The 17,086-nt window shown below is 39.4% G+C and overlaps 1 protein-coding gene and 1 non-coding gene across 2 annotated transcripts in view; both read right to left on the reverse strand.

The window, feature by feature from the left end:
• LHFPL6 (LHFPL tetraspan subfamily member 6) overlaps positions 1-17,086 on the reverse strand; it is a 257,442-nt gene that overhangs the window by 95,726 nt on the left and 144,630 nt on the right. The gene's annotated exons all lie outside the window — the stretch shown is intronic.
• LOC129464275 (small nucleolar RNA U13) lies at positions 8,747-8,848 on the reverse strand. Its single transcript, XR_008651514.1, has one exon. It is a non-coding gene; the product is annotated as a small nucleolar RNA U13 (small nucleolar RNA).

Below are 17,086 nucleotides of genomic sequence, written 5' to 3' on the forward strand. Positions count from 1 at the left end.
CCAATTTCTCCTTTTTAGAATAGGAGTATTTGCCCAATGCCTATATCCCCATTGTATCTTGGGAGTAACTAACTTGTTTTGATTTTACAGGCTAATAGTTGGAACGGACTAGCCTTGTCTCAGATGAGACTTTAGACTTTGGATTTTTGAGTTAATGCTGGAATGAGTTGAGACTTTGGGGGACTGTTGGGAAGGCATGATTGTGTTTTGCAATGTGAGGGGGACATAAGATTTGGAGGGGTCTGGGATATAATAATATGGTTTGGACCTTTGTCCCTGCCCAAATATCATGCCAAATTATAAATCCCAATGTTGGAGATGGGGCCTGGTGGGAGGTGATTGGATCATGGGGGCAGTTTCTCATGAATGGTTTAATACCATTCCTGTTGGTGCTGTTCTCATGATAATGAGTGAGTTCTCATGAGATATGGTTTTTTAAAAGTCTGTAGCACCACCCTGCTCTCTCTCTTCCTCCTTCTCTGGCATGTGAAGTGCCTCCCTCACTCCCCCTTTGCCTTCCACCATGATTAAAAGTTCCCTGAGGCCTCTGCAGAAGCAGAAGCTGCTATGCTTCCTGCACTGCCTGTAGAACTGTGAGTCAACTAAACCTCTTTTCTTTATAAATTACCCAGTCTTAGGTATTTCTTTATAGCAGTATGAAAATGAACTAATACAGTAACAGTGGTTACTGTCTTCTCTAGTGCAACCTCATTAAGTAACTGTTTTTAAGTTCAATCAGTTAATACACAGAGCCTGAATGGTGAAGTATGTATTAGAGGAAAAAGTCTCATCATGGTTTAAAAGGGCAGAGAGAGAGAGATCATATGACCTGTAGCTCAGATGAGCGGAAGATATTTTAGAGAGTTATCTGGAGAGATTGTGCAATGATACATCACATCTCCTAAGGAAGAGTTAAGTATAATGACTGGGTGAAGGTGGTGGGTGTAAACTTAAAGACAAATTTAGTCAACTCCATAGTTTTACTCTGAGTTGGCTCAGAGCCCAGAGCTTTGGTGTGGTGTACACTCTGTTGAAAAAACAGTGAGCAAGTCAGGTGTGGTAGCTTATGCCAGTAATTTAAGCCCTCTGGGAGGCCAAGGTGGGAGGACTGCTTGAGGCTGAGAGTTCAAGATCCATCTGGGCAACAAAGTGAGACACGGGTCTTTACATAAAATTTTTTAAAATGCAACTCAAAAACAAACAGAAAACAGAGAGCAAATACATAGGCACTTTCTTTGACTTTATAATCTCCAGTTACACAGATAGGCCCTTTCTTGGAGCTTGATATGTGCTTTGTTTTTGTTGTTATTGCTGTCATTTTTGAGACAGGGTCTTGCTCTGTCACTCAGGCTGAAGTGCAATGGTGCGCTCATGGCTCACTGCAGCCTTGACCTCCTGGGCTCAAGCAATTCTCCTGCTTCAGCCGTGATATGGTTTGGCTGTGTCCCCCACCCTAATCTCGTCTTGAATTGTAACTCCCACAATTCCCACGTGTCGTGGGAGGAACCTGGTGGGAGATGATTGAATTAGGGGGGCAGATCTTTCCTGTGCTGTTCTCATGATAGTGAATGAGTCTCATGAGGTCTGATGGTTTTAAAAATGGGAGTTTCTTTGCACAAACTCTCTTCTCTTGTCTACCACCATGTTAGATGTGCCTTTTACCTTCTGCCATGATTGTGAGGCCTCCCCAGCCATGCGAAACTGTAAGTCCAATAAACCTCTTTCTTTTGTAAAATACCAGTCTCAGGTATGTCTTTATCAGCAGCATGAAAATGAACTCAAACAAATTTACAAGAAAAAAACAAACAACCCCATCAAAAAGTGGGCGAAGGATATGAACAGACACTGCTCAAAAGAGGACATTTACAGCCAAAAAACACATGAAAAAATGCTCATCATCACTGGCCATCAGAGAAATGCAAATCAAAACCACAATGAAATACCATCTCACACCAGTTAGAATGGCGATCATTAAAAAGTCAGGAAACAACAGGTGCTGGAGAGGATGTGGAGAAATAGGAACATCTTTTACACTGTTGGTGGGACTGTAAACTAGTTCAACCATTGTGGAAGTCAGTGTGGCGATTCCTCAGAGATCTAGAACTAGAAATACCTTTTGACCCAGCCATCTCATTACTGGCTATATACCCAAAGGATTATAAATCATGCTGCTATAAAGACACATGCACACGTATGTTTACTGCAGCACTATTCACAATAGCAAAGACTTGGAACCAACCCAAATGTCCAACAATGATAGACTGGATTAAGAAAATGTGGCACATATACACCATGGAATACTATGCAGCCATAAAAAACGATGAGTTCATGTCCTTTGTAGGGACATGGATGAAGCTGGAAACCATCATTCTTAGCAAACTATTGCGACAACAAAAAACCAAACGCCACATGTTCTCACTCATAGGTGGGAATTGAGCAATGAGAACACATGGACACAGGAAGGGGAACATCACACTCCGGGGACTGTTGTGGGGTGGGGGGAGGGGGGAGGGATACCATTAGGAGATATACCTAATGCTAAATGACGAGTTAATGGGTGCAGCACACCAACATGGCACATGTATACATATGTAACAAACCTGCATGTTGTGCACATGTACCCTAAACCTTAAAGTATAATAATAAAAAAAAAACAAATATTTTTCATTTTCATACAGAAAAAAAAAAAAAAAGGAAATGGAATAATACAAGCCTCCCAAGTAGCTGGGACCACAGGCATGTGCCACCATGCCAACTAATTTTTTTTTTTTTTTTTTTTTTTTTTTTTTTTGGAGAAAGGCTCTCTCTATGTTGCTCAGGTTGATTTTAAACTCCTGGGTCAAACGATCCTCCTGCCTCTCCCTCCCAAAGTGTTGGTATTACAGGTGTGAGACACTGTACCTGGCCCCTGCCTTGTTAAATGCATTGTTTATTAGGCTATTAGTTGATCAGGAAGTCAAAAATACCTAACAAAACACCTAAACTAACCTAGCCATAGGGATTTAAAATATGTCTGGAGCAGCAATTTGTAGGACCACCATGGAGGAAAAGGGATGAAAAAGTCTACTGCCTTCTTGATGTATTGCTTCAATTTTCTCATCAATTAAATTCAGAATTTCTGAAAAAAAAAACTTTATTATTATTATTATTTTGAGACAGGGTCTCACTTTGTCACCCAGGCTGGGGTGCAGAGGCATGATTATGGCCCCCTGCAGCCTTGACCTCCTGGGCTCAAGTGATCCTCCCACCTCAGCCTCCCAAGTAGCTAGGACTACAGGCACATGCCACCATGCCCAGCTAATTACTGTATTTTTTGTAGAGATAGGATTTCAGCATGTGTCTCAGTCTGGTCTTGAACTCCTGGGCTCAAGCAACCTGCCTGACTCAGCCTCCCAAAGAGCTGGGATTAAAGTTGTAAGCCACTGCAGGGCACCTCGGCTAAAACTTTTTTTTTTTTTTTTTTTGAGACAGAGTTTCACTCTTGTCACCTGGACTGGAGTGCAAAAGTGCGGCCTCAGCTCATTGCAACCTCCACCTCCTGGGTTCAAGCGATTCTCCTGCCTCAGCCTCCCAAGTAGCTGGGATTACAGGCGTGCACCACCATGCCTGGCTAATTTTGTATTTTTAGTAGAGACAGGGTTTCACCACGTTGGCCAGGCTGGTCTCAAACTCCTGACCTCAAGTGATCTGCCTGCCTCAGCCTCCCATAGCGCTGGGATTAAAGGCATGAGCCACCGCCCCCAGCTGGCTAAAACTTCTCTAGGTGTCTCTGCATATCAAATAGTCTTCTATGATCATGGGAAAGAACTGAGTTTAAAAAATAATTAGGTAACTGAAAAATCTGAATATGTCAATAAGTATTCTGTTAAATTGTTATAAATGTCATATCACAAATTCCCTTTATTTCTTATCAGGGTATATATTTTTAGCTATTAAGAGATGATGTGTAAGTTTTTCAGTATAAGAAGCTCTTGAGCAAACCTTAAGAAGAATATGTTTAATACTTACATTGCCCCAAATAAGTTTCCATGTGTGGAGAAACTTTCTGGTGAGATTCATGTTCACGTTTAAAATATCACTATAATCAAAACTTTGGAAAGTGCTAAAGGGTCTGACTAGCTACGAAGTGAAGGGAAGGCATGAAAGAAGAAGGCATATGCTGGGAATCTGGAGACAGAACCGATCTGGGAACGATTGGTGATTAGCTATGTAGCCCTGCCTAAGTGTCTATCTTTCTTGATCTTAGTTTTCTGGTATGTGTATTGTATTAATGAAAATCTCAGAGGTTCTGTGGGTTCTGTCATTCTATTCTTTTTTTTTTCTTGCACTGTGAATTTTTGCCTTATCTTTGTTCTCCCTCTTTTGGACTTCTCTGCATCATTTGGCACTATTGAGAACAATCTCCTTCTTAAAACTCCATCCCTCGCTTTTATGGTGAGAACAACTCAGGGACTCATTTCAAATACTACCGTCCTCAATCAGAGCTGGCCCTCATGGCTCAGTTCCTGAGCTACCTGAAGCTTGTTCTCTCCCTCTCTCTCTCTCTCTTTCTTATTCTCTCCTTTTTCAGAGAGTTGAAAATATCTAGTGTCTTCCATTAGTCCCTGCTGTGGCTTCAATGCATCCTCCAAAGTTCATGTGTTGGAAACTGAATCCCCAAGGCAGTGGTGTCTAGAAGTGGGACCTTTAAGAAGTGATTAGGTTACAAGAGTTCTACCCTCATAAATGCATTAATGATGTTATTATGGGAATGAGTTAATTAACACGGGCATTGGTTAGTTATTGCTGGAATTGGTTCATGAGAACAGGATGAGTTCTGTCCCCTTTTCTTCCTCTGTCTCTCATATGCACTCTTTTGCCCTCCTGCTTTCTGTCATGGTATGACACAAAGAAGACCCTCACAAGATGCAGTCCCTCAGTCTTGGAATTCCCAGCCTCCAGACCATGAGCAGAATAAATTTCATTTCTTTATAAACTCCAAAATCTCTGGTGTTGTGTTATAGCAGCACAAAACAGACTAAGGCAGAAAATTGGTGCAGAGAATGGGGTTGTTGCTATAACAAATAAATGAAAAGTGGAAGAAGCTTTAGAATTGGGTAATGCATAGAGGCTGGAAAAATCTGGAGCAGCAGCTAGTAAAAGCCTGGATTGCTGTGAATGGAGTGGTAAGGGCAATTCTGGTGAGGGGTCAGAAGAAGACAAGAGCTGTAGGGAGAACCTAGATCTTCCTAGGGATTACTTAACTGGTCATGGTCAGAATGTTGGTAGAAATACAGAGTGTAAGGGCCATTCTGATATGGTATCAGACAGATATGAGAAGCCAGATATAGATGGTCCCCAACTTAAACAATTTTTTTACTTTATGATGGTGTGAAAGTAATATGCATTCAATAGAAACAGTTCTTTCAGTACCCATACAACCATTCTGTTTTTCAATTTCAGTACAGTACTCAATAAGTTACATGAGATATTCCATACTAGATTATGATACTCCATACTAGATTATACAATAGGCTTTTGTCTATAGGCTAATGTGAACATTCTGAGCATGTTTATGGTAGGCTATCCTAAGCTATGATGTTCAGTAGGTTTGATGTGTTAAATGTATTTTTGACTTATTGTATTTTCAACATACAATGGGCTTATCAAGATGTAACCACATCATAAGTCAAGGAGCATTGGAAAGTGGAATAAAGGCCATCCTTTATCCTAGTTATACAGTTGTAAAGAACTTCATGGAATTATGTCCATGTCCTAGAACTTTGTGGAAGGTGGGACTTAAGAGTGAGGAACTAGGATATCTGGCAGAAGAAATATCTAAGCTGCAAAGAGTTCAAGCTGGTGCATGGCTTCTTTTAGATACTTACAGTAAAATGAAGGAAGAGAGAAATGATATAAAAATGGAATTTATAATTAAAAGGGAAGCAGAATGGAAAGATTTGGAAAACTATCAGCCTGACCATGTAAAGAATAAAAAAGTTTGTTCAGGAGAGAATACTAAGGGTGTGGCCAAGAGACGTTTGCTAAAGAGACTCATATGGATAGAAGGAAGCCAGGTTCTACTCATCAAGACTGTAGGACAATGATCCTGAAGGCATTTCAGACATCTCCAAGGCAAGCTAGAACTTCAAGGGCAAGGTTTCCAGAGAGGCACCTACAAGACCTCAACATTCGCTGCCCTACACTGCCTTGGGACTCCACTCCTGGAATTCTGGTACAGCACCCCTCAGCTGCTCTGGCCGTGGTTCAAGTGAGCTGAGGTGTGGCTTCACCTGCCACTCCACCAGGTACAAGCTATAAATCTTGGCAACATCCATATGGTGTTAATTCTGAAGGCACACATAATTCAAGAGTTGTGGGGCCATGGCAGCCTCCATCTAGGTTTCAAAGGATGTTACAGACAGTCGGGGACCCAGGCAAAGACTTGTCACAGGGGTGGAGCCACTGGAGACAGTCCCTGCTAGAGCAATGCCTAGTGGAGCCATGAGAATGGTGTGGCCCCTGAGACCATGAACCACAGGGTCACCAGTGTGCAACTCCAGCCTGGAAAAATTGCAGGCACAAGACTTTAACTTGTGAGAGCTGCTGGGTGGACTGAGCCCAGCAAAGCCACAGGGGCAGGGCTGCCCTTATTAATTGGGTTAATGTCATTACCTCGGGAGTGAGTTTGTCATTATCGCAGGAGTGAATTCAGTCCTCTCTTGCTATCTCTTGTGCACATTGTCACCATGTGATGCTTTCAGCCTTATTATGATGCAGCAACAAGTTCCTCACCAGACACATCCCCTTGATCTTGAACTTCCCAACCTCCAGAACAGCCCAGTAAACTTCTATTGTTTATAAATTACCCATTCTGTGGTACTCTATTATAGCAGCATGAAATGGACTCAGTCCCTTTACCTTGATAACTTATAAATCTCTATCTCTATGCCATATGACATCACATCACACAATGGAAAGAATATGAATTTGGGGCTTTAACAATACTTAGGTTCTTTAACTCAGGACTTTGTGAAGATTTATTGAAAATAACTTTTCCAGTTTTACAAATTAAAAAACACAGGATGAGAGAGGTCAGATGAATTTCTCATCCAGCTCCTAAGTTGGACCTGACCCAAAATACCTGGAGAATGCTCAGTCTTAGTATAGAACAGATTTCAATAGACGTTTATTGAAGTACTCTTTGGAATCCCTGTCCAGGAAGGGTGTTAAAAGAAACAAATTCTGAGCTGAGTAAGTACTCAGGGGTTGGTGGTTATCTAATGTTTGCTTTTCATAATTTATTTAACAATTCTTTCCAAATAATTATTCAGTTGTCCATTAACTACATATTTGGTACAGCAGAATAAAAGAAACAAAAAACAGTGGTATATCAGAATAAACTGGCCTCTTCAAATAGCAACTCAGAGTCTTTCACGTAGACATCCCACCTTAGAGGACATCAAAGTTTGTTTGAAATGGAAACAGCCTCTCCAAAATGAGTCTTCAAAGGTTGCAAAGTACTACAGAAGAGCTTTAAATTTAGGCTTTTTTTCCTGTGGTACTTTAAGTATAACAGATGGATCTTCATAATTAGCATCACATTTGCATTTTTCTCTCCACAAAAAAGAGCTAATAATCTTTGAAGGAGAATTAAAAAGCATCATTCCATCATATTTTTATTGATCTTATTTATAATTTCTATGCCAAGTCTTCTTTATGATACCTATTACTTTCAACTCTCTCCTGGGAGATGAACAAATTTACAAATGAGGAAATGAGCAGGGTAGTTAGGAGCACAAACTTGAAAATGACTTTGGGATGATAACTCACTGGAAGGCCCTGATAAAGTGGAAGAAATATGAAGACTCAGATACAGCCTGAAGCCCATCTATGTAATCTCCTCCAACAGAGTAGGCCTACTTATCTTTTGTGTATGTATCTATGAGACTCCCATCCTCTCCTGTGCACTCTAACTCGTACCACTCAGAACCATTTAGTTGAAAGGTGCTATGAAATAAGAGGAATCATTGAACAAACTGTCCTCATAGGCAAGCTCTCAAGCTCTCCTGATGCATAGCTGGAGACAGCTATTGATGAACTATGGTGGGTGCAGAAGTTAAACAGACACCATCTGCAGAGCACAGAGTAAGCAGAGGCCCTAGGACATTCAGCATGGGACAGTATACCCTGAGGGAACTGGGCCAGTGTAAACAAAGATCATGTCCCAACTGTGTGCCACAACCAACATTTTATCTGAGGATCTCGGTGATCCTCATAGCTTCCCTATGAGGCTGATACCATCTTCATTCTGTAGCTAGAGAAACTAAAATTTAGGAAAGTAAACCATATTGCCCAAAGTACTCTAGTAAAGTGGCAAAGCCGATAGGTCCTGTCCAATAGCAAACTTCACGATACTAAGTGGCATGCCATTTTGACCTGTCAACTATATGCAATAAATTTGCTCTGGTAAAGGTTTTGCTTTAATTTGTCCATATCCAATCCCTCATAATCAATAACATAACTTTGTAAGTCACCTGAATAGGGATTAGGAGTGTAATCGATGACCATGAAACAGAAAAGATAAACTGGTCCACAGGCAAATTGAACCCTTGACCTTAAGCTCTCTAGAGCTGAATTCTAACCAACTCAGTTAATTAGCCACAGACTATTAAATGAACAAATTAGAGCCCAAATCCTTTCAAACCACAAATCTAAGTTGGCCTTGTATAGGAACACAGAGTTAAATATGTACTGAATTTTTTCATATCAGATGGGTAATGTGCCAACATCCTAATAAGGCTGAAGAAGGCACATCTCACACATTACTGTGAAACCCAATCATCACGCTTATGAACCACAAAAGGATCAATATGCGCTGAATTTCAGTGTGCCCATTTAGTACAGTGCAGATTCCCTTGAGTATCCCCAAATAGATGAAATTATAAGAGAAATTTTTATAATCTTTTTTAAACTTCCTCTTGCTGTTCATAATGCCTATACTTCACGACATTTTTTTTTAAATTGATATATCTAACTTAGGAATCAAGTCTTTAAGAGGATCCTGGTTGAACTGCCAATTTTTCATCAGATTCATTAAACTCCACCCCATTGGTAAGATCAGACCTGGAATTCTTGAGTTGGAGAATGCTCCATGAAAGATACTGTGTGTCCTAAATGAAAAGCAGTAATACTACACATCTAACTGATAAGATCTGCAAGCCCACAGAGCCTCAAAGAGGAATTCCCTTTTGTTGCTACTGGACTTCAGGCCTCTTCAACAACACATGGAGTATATTCTGCACCCAGGGCTCAGCCTTACCCATCCACTTCTCAGTGGCACCAAGGTCACTCAAGGGTTGAGTTCTCACACAGCAAGATAGGAAAAGGGAAGGATGCAAGAAGAGGGAGATCCATCCCCGACCTAGTATAGTATTTAGGCCATTGCTCTTCTCCACCCTTCATAAATTACTGATAATTTTGAAAAGTCTGGAAAGTGAGAAACAGGAAGGATAAGGAGAAACTATAAGGAAAAAGGAGGGAATTCATCTGGGGATGTTCTTCCGTTCCTCTTTCCTCACCCAGACCCTTCACATAGTCCTCCCATCTTCATTCTAATTCCTTGACCCTGAATATTTGTGCTACCCTCTTCCCAAACTCCTAATCTCCTTCATTGTACCAGGTGCCAGGCCAAATCAATCACACGTTCAGAACTGTGGGAGTCTCCTCCCAGTTCTCAGGGGTGGTGGGAAGGCACAGATCTCAAAGCTACAGAGTTTCAGTGAGAGCAGGTTTGTTGCTTGCATTTAAATTTTTGGAAGCCTCACTTTTCATGGAAATAATGTTCTCCAACATGACTCAGTTTGATACCACTGTTATTCAGAGTACATTTTGTGTTAAATATGCTCTTGTCTGTTGGCCTCAGATCGTACATATCATAATAAAATATTCTGAGGTCCAAAGAAATACATTATGGAACACGACCTGCTTCTATGCAGGAGCTTTGTCTGTACTGCACATTTATTCATCAGGTAGGAAAGTGGGGAAGTTTGCAAAATAGAGAAGGATTCTTTAAAGAGGTGGGAACAAGATTATCTAAAGAATGTAGCACATTGGCTAAATTATATAATTATGAAAAGAGCAGACATTAGGCACAAGAGAAATTCATCATTTTTGTATCTCTACTTTCATTTTCTGTAAACAAAGTACAGCTTAATGTACAAAATTGCTATGATCAGGTCTGGTGGTAGTTCTAGATTTAAACATGGAAAAGCCTCATTAACAGAAATCACATGCCTACAATTCTTTTTAACAGAACTTTTGGTTGTCCAAACCATCATTCATGACAGAACTCTAAATTCAGACAGGTGAAATACACTTTTAATTTACTGATGTTAATCCAACAAGATCATTTGGAAATATTTAAAATGCCTATAACAGGAACCATTTACTGGAAGACTATAATGAATTACTTAATGTGCTTATTTCAGGACAAAACTAAGAGTAATATTCTACTTTGTAAAGGGGATTAGATTTGCAATGAAAGGAACTTAACTAGGGAACCTGGCCAATTGAAAGCTGGCAAAACAATGTGAGCGGATGCATTAGAAGTCATCTGATCTGGGGAGCTAATCCCAATGCTGTCAGACCTTCTAAAACTGCCCCAAACATGTCAATGCACAAATGGAAACTTATTGCTAGTCTGCAGCTTTTTTTTTTTTTTTTTTTTTTTTTTGAGACGGAGTCTCGCTCTGTCGCCCAGGCTGGAGTGCAGTGGCGCGATCTCGGCTCACTGCAAGCTCTGCCTCCCGGGTTCACGCCATTCTCCTGCCTCAGCCTCTCCGAGTAGCTGGGACTACAGGCGCCCGCCACCACGCCCGGCTAATTTTTTGTATTTTTAGTAGAGACGGGGTTTCACCGTGGTCTCGATCTCCTGACCTCACGATCCGCCCGCCTCGGCCTCCCAAAGTGCTGGGATTACAAGCGTGAGCCACCGCGCCAGGCCTAGTCTGCAGCTTTAATAGGGCAAGGGAGGTGCTACTGGCCTCACAAGCCAGGGGGAAGCTTTTCCAGTGCATCTCTGCTGCGTGGGCCTCCAGCACTCACAGATACAGACGTCCACATCAACTGTAAACTGACCCTCTGTTCTGAATGACCAGTGATATTCCTCACTACATTTCATGACAGTTACTTGGAATATGCACTAAACACACATGTGTAAAATGTACTTAAATGGCAAACCAAAGAATTAACACCTAATTCTAAATCTGACAAATTAATAAAGTAATATTTACTTATACGGTTATAAAAGGTTAGCGTTATAATAAAAAATGTCCTGATTTGTCCTGGTCAAGGGTGTGAATGGATATGAAATAAGAAAATATGAAAAAGTAGTATTGATAGGAAAAGTACTTTCCAACATTGCAATTGTTGTGGTTTTCCCACAATATTATTTACAGAAGTAGATTTACAATTTTGCCATTTGAAAAATACTGTAACTGTGGAATAGTTAACATTCAGTTTAAAGTTTGGGATTTAAAATGAGCACAAACTGACGCAACAGACTGCCTTACCTTTAATTTATATGATAGAACTTGTTTTCAGGACAGAACATAAGAAAGATACACAGATTGAGCCAAATCATCTCAGCAGTTCAGAATTCATTATTGTGGATGCCGCTGGAGCCCACACTGAAAACTGAGTGCTATCAACCTAAAGAGTTAAAGTCACAACATCTGTGACTCAGTTGCCAGGTCCATCCAAGGTCAACAGTTAAGAGTCCAATGATTCTGAAAGTAGCAAAAAAAAAAAAAAAAAAAAAAGGAATTTCGAACTAAGATTGAATAGTTTGCTAATTTCCACAGCTCTGCATCAGACTCACCTTCCCTGGCTTCTTCTTATAACATCTCCTTTATCCACAAATACTCATCTGACAATCTCATATATTTGGAACACAACTGAGAATCAATTAGCCAAGTCACAAAAGTTAAGCCATAAAACTCTGTCTTGGAGGAGAAACTCATACACCATCAATTTTACAGATTATTTGCTTTTATGCTTTACCTAAAAATATTACAAATTTGGCAACCTGTTTTCTAAATCTCTAGAGAGTCTAAATTTCTAAAGAATGTTAGAAGCCATAAATAAATGGGGTTAGTACTTGTTATAGGTTCTATGAGAGCAGAGATACAATAGTAGACAAAATAGAAAATCTGTCAAGACTGACAAAAGCTTAAAAAGCACAATAGTCTGGGGATACTGCAGTGAGAACTAATATAACTCAATAGGTACTGCTGGCATCATGGTACTGCATTCATAGTAGAAAAGTTGATGTTCATTCTGATGTCTGATTCATTCAGAAAGTTCCTGTTTTGTTTGGTTTAGTCAGTTTAATGCGTTATAAAAGTACTAATTCATTTTAGAAAGCTATCCATTTAAAAGGCTTAAAACAATATGTATATGTATGTGTATGTGGGTGTGTGGGTGTGAGATATCTGCCTAGATATGGCTATATAAAGAGATATCTGTGTCTCTCTCTATCTATCCATGCTTAGATTCTATGAACTTCAAGCTGATTTTGCCTACACTCAGTGGGTGCTGCTAGTACACCCAGGTGTACTAAGTGGGTGGCTTCTTGATTTGAACCATTAAATAGTGGGGTTTTGGTAGGTCTGAACTAAGTGAATTCCGTTTCTGTAGGTCAAGAACAGTCAAATATCAGTCATTTCATATGGCTCCAGCTAATGTTATTATGAGTCATTTTGTGATATGTATAATTTTCCCATACAGTATTTTACTTAGCTGAATTATAAAATTAAATTAGACTATAAACATACAGTAACTGAGCAGTAGGGACCCTGAATTGGAAAGAAAAATGTGATTAATGTCACAATAGAAGTCAAAATAATAAAACAAAACTTGATATTTAAGAGGTCACATATTAGAACCCTCAATTACCACAAATTTACCACGAAGAGTTTTATTCTAACTCACAATAATACTAGGTAATATTTTATTTCTACTCTCCGGAAGATAGCTGGATTGTAAACACCAGTTGCTGGCTTATGATTGCCCAGGAAATGTGCACTGAAGCTAAAATGGAAACTTGTCAGGTTTTTCTCCCAGTCATGAGATTTGTTTTATTTGTTTATTTATTTAGAAAGGGGGAGATATGTGATTCAAAATAGTTTACAGAGTCAATGGAAGATACTATTAAGTTTGTTCATATTTCTGTTAAAAACGAGAAAACATGAACTTTTGTTTTATTCTGCAGCAACTAAGATATTGGGTGATTAACAATGGGTAAAGGAAAAACATCAGTTGGCAGTATGATTTTATTATAAGTAAATTTATTTCCAAGCTGGGAATATGCTTTGTGATTTCAGAAGATCAGGGTTTATAATCATTGTCAACCTTTTCTGAGAAACAATTGGCCTGTAGCCAACCTCTTACATAACCTAGCCAAAGAAAGAAAACTGTCTCACAAAAAGCCACTAAATCAAACTCGCACTATTGTTGGCTATTAAATGAGCTTGTTTTGAACTCAAATGTATGTTATTCAGAAGATAAAGTAGTATGTTTAGAAAGTACATAAAAGCTGTTTATAACAAAGCAGGGTCTTATAATGACAGTTTAATTCCTTACATGTCCTATCAGCATATGTCTCTACTGTTAATATTTTCTTTTTAATAAGTCTCATAAAGCAGGTTGAGCCCAATAGATTCTCCTTTCTTGGTCTTTTTTAAAGCATTATCAAGTTACACCCTTTACTAATATTCCTAAAGATCTAAAGATTCAAGTATATATTCAAGTAATTCCTGTTAAATATTGTGAGAAAAATCCTATCTAAGCATAGTAATAAAACTATAGAAAGCAGAAGTGTAAAACTACAGGAAATATGTGTGTGTGTGCATGTGTGTGTGTATGCATGTGCATAAGATGAGCTTAAAAACTATTTTTGGACCAGGGCCATGAACTGAATGAATATGATCTTCATCAAGCCCCAAGAGGAACCCTACACTTTAAAGGAACAAAAACTTTCTATGGACAATTTGTTATGTACAGCTACATCAAGGTTAAAAAAAAAAAAGAGTATATAACAGAGAGTTTAAATGAGGTCAACAGAATTACACCAGCTGGTCCCACTCCCCACTGGGCTGCAGAGGGAAGTGAAGCAATCCACAGGACACAGGTTTAATCCAGACAAGGCTCCACAGAAAAAGAAAATCAACACAGCACGTTGCACTGAAAAACAATCTTCAGCCAGACCAGATTATGGAGTACTAGGAGGACTCAATATTTGAAATGTTTGCCCTTCAAAGAGAAACTCTTACATAATAAGCCAGTTAGCCCAGGTTTTGATACAAATCACCAAATTCAGAAATACAAGCCTTCAACTTAGAGAAGAGAAAGGGAGGACGGGGGGTCATACATTTTGGTGAATGCAAATGTAAAACCACAATTGCCCATGTTACGATAATGCCTTAAAAATGTAAAGTGGAGCAGTAGGGAGATGCTCCTCCCTTTCTTCACAGATCCCAGTGCTGTCTCACATGGAATGTGGGGTGACAGGAGGACTTTGTGCAGGGCTCTGCTAGGCTCATTATGATGATACCCAGACACCGGGCGTCTGACACACATTCCTCTTCTGCTGCCTCATTCAAACACCACAATTAAGATGCTGAAGACTGTAATTCAAGCTAAAGGAAGAGCCTCAAGAATAATGGCCAATGCATAAATTTAGATGTGAAAAACAGACATATCCATTGATAGTATTATTGGGACAGGCACTCCATTTAAAAATAGGGCATCCTAGTCCTTTTCCCTTTAAAATGCTCTCCTCTTGCTTAGCTGGCTCTGTTCTCTATAGTTCTGTACCATCCTCTGCTTTTGTCCATCTGTCTCAGTTTCCTTCCCCCAGAGATAGTGATAGAGATTGCTACTTTTGCCAGAAGCAGCCTGGAATAAACTGAGATGCCAGGAACAAAGAGGCCTCCCTGGAATCCTGACCTTTCAAAAGCTTTTTATGAACACTTGGGATACAGAGAAGCCTGCTGACTTCACTCACCTGCATATACCAGACAGAAGAACACAGAAGGCCGTTCTTTTTTTGGCCTTACCCTGAGAGTTGAGGTCATTCTTCCACCTAATAGAATACATTTTCACTGGCTTTACTTGAAGAACTACATTTAAGTGATGGCATGGCAGTTACGGCTGAAAATAAGCCCAGTTTATTCAAATAAAATAAGCAACATTTTATTGAATTTACATTAGAGCAAAAAATAAAATAAAATACAAGGTAGCATCAGGCAAATTAAGAGGACGAATGAAGCTATATCAATTTTAGGCTTATGCAGTATTTCTATTGTGAGTAGCCTTGAAGTATATCATGATGCGAATTTAACTCATGCAGTACCTTTTGCCTAAAAATAGAGAACCGTTTATCTCAAAAAGCAAATAAAATACTTTGTGTCATGTTTTGTAATGTTGAGATTTTTAAAAACTTACATTGATTATCTCATTTAAATTTCATAAAAATATTCAACATTGGCAAGGCAAGTATTAGTACCCCAGCTAAGGAATCCAGACTGATAGAAGCAGCAGCTAAGTGAAAATCAGGCCACGCTATTGGTAAGGGAGTGTTTCTACTTCTACCTCATGACTAACTACCTGATATGAAGTGAGTCCCTTGCCTTCCCTGAGCAGGTAGTCCATTCATTTGTTCTTTAACTCAACAGCATGGGTGTGAGTTGAACAAGACAGACAAATTACTGCAATGTGTATCATGACTGGAGAAAGAATTCAACAAGCAAGTCATGTGTGATATGGTTAAGGAAAAGAAGAATCTAACCTTCTCTTCAATACAGTTCTAGCCCACTGGCCACCTGAGAGCAATGGGATAAGGCCAAAGTCAAGGTCAGGCTGAGGGGTTTTGAGTGTATACATGGACTTCCTAAGATATACTTCGATTGAGTTCTTTTATTGCGTCCCCTAGGCAAATGCAATTGATTTCAGAATTATTGATTGTTTTGGATGGTCCAACCCAGTTTCCCTTCATCCCTGGGGATAATCAAGAGCTGATTTCTGATTCTCAAGAAAAATGGAGAATTTAAGGAATATTAGATCTCAAACTACCAGTATAATCTTCTAATTTGTCTCATTATAACGTACTCTATTTCTATAGGACAGGTTAATAATCCAGAAAAATGAAACTAAGATGATCAAAACCTGTAGTTAATACTTTAAAATACAATCCAACACCATTTAATCTTCTGGGTTGGTGACACTCCAATTTCTTCTCTCTAACGTTTCCTTAACATTTGTAATCAAAGGATGCCTGGGTAAGAGCTGGGTTCGGTGTTGGTACTTAGATCTTTCGGTAATTCCATTTTAGCACCACTGAATTATCATTAGTGCTTTAAAGAGCTGCCTTTTGTGGATAGAATGAATTTATCATTACACATATTCATCATTTTTGTCTTCCTACTGATACATTTAAGGAAGGGAGATACAGTATTTTTATCCAATAGGTCACAATGCATATAATTGCTGACATTTTAAGCTCATCTGGAAAAATAAATGTTACTATATTATTGTAGATTGTAGAGTGTCCTTCACTTTTTTACTTTTATTATTTTCACTTTGGAGATTCTGTCAATAAAAGTCAAGTGCCCTTCCACCCTGTGAGGGTACAGGGAGAAGAAGCTGTCTTTCAATCAGAAAATGGGCCCTAACCAGACACTAAATCTGCTTGTACATGGGTCATGGGCTTCCCAATCTCCATAATTGTGAGAAATAAAGTTTTGTTGTTTAGAAGCTTCCAACTCCCGCGAAAAAAACCAAGTCAAGTGGTTTCAGCTGTTTCATGTTTAAATCATTTAACAAAATGTTCTGGGTGCCCAGAGCATGCAGAACACCCCCCCTAAAGCAGCTACAGCCGGGCCAGCAGCAACCCCTCACCCTGACCTGCAAACTGGGTTAGTCATGGAAGAACACAGGGAGTGAACAAGTTGAAATTTCACAGCATGCTCTGAAATAACGGAATATAAAGATACACACTGCTCCCATCAAAGGAGAGAAGGTGTGGTTTTATTTCCACATACCATCA

This window comes from Symphalangus syndactylus, chromosome 15 (genome assembly GCF_028878055.3).
Source record: "Symphalangus syndactylus isolate Jambi chromosome 15, NHGRI_mSymSyn1-v2.1_pri, whole genome shotgun sequence".
NCBI lineage: Eukaryota > Metazoa > Chordata > Mammalia > Primates > Hylobatidae > Symphalangus > Symphalangus syndactylus.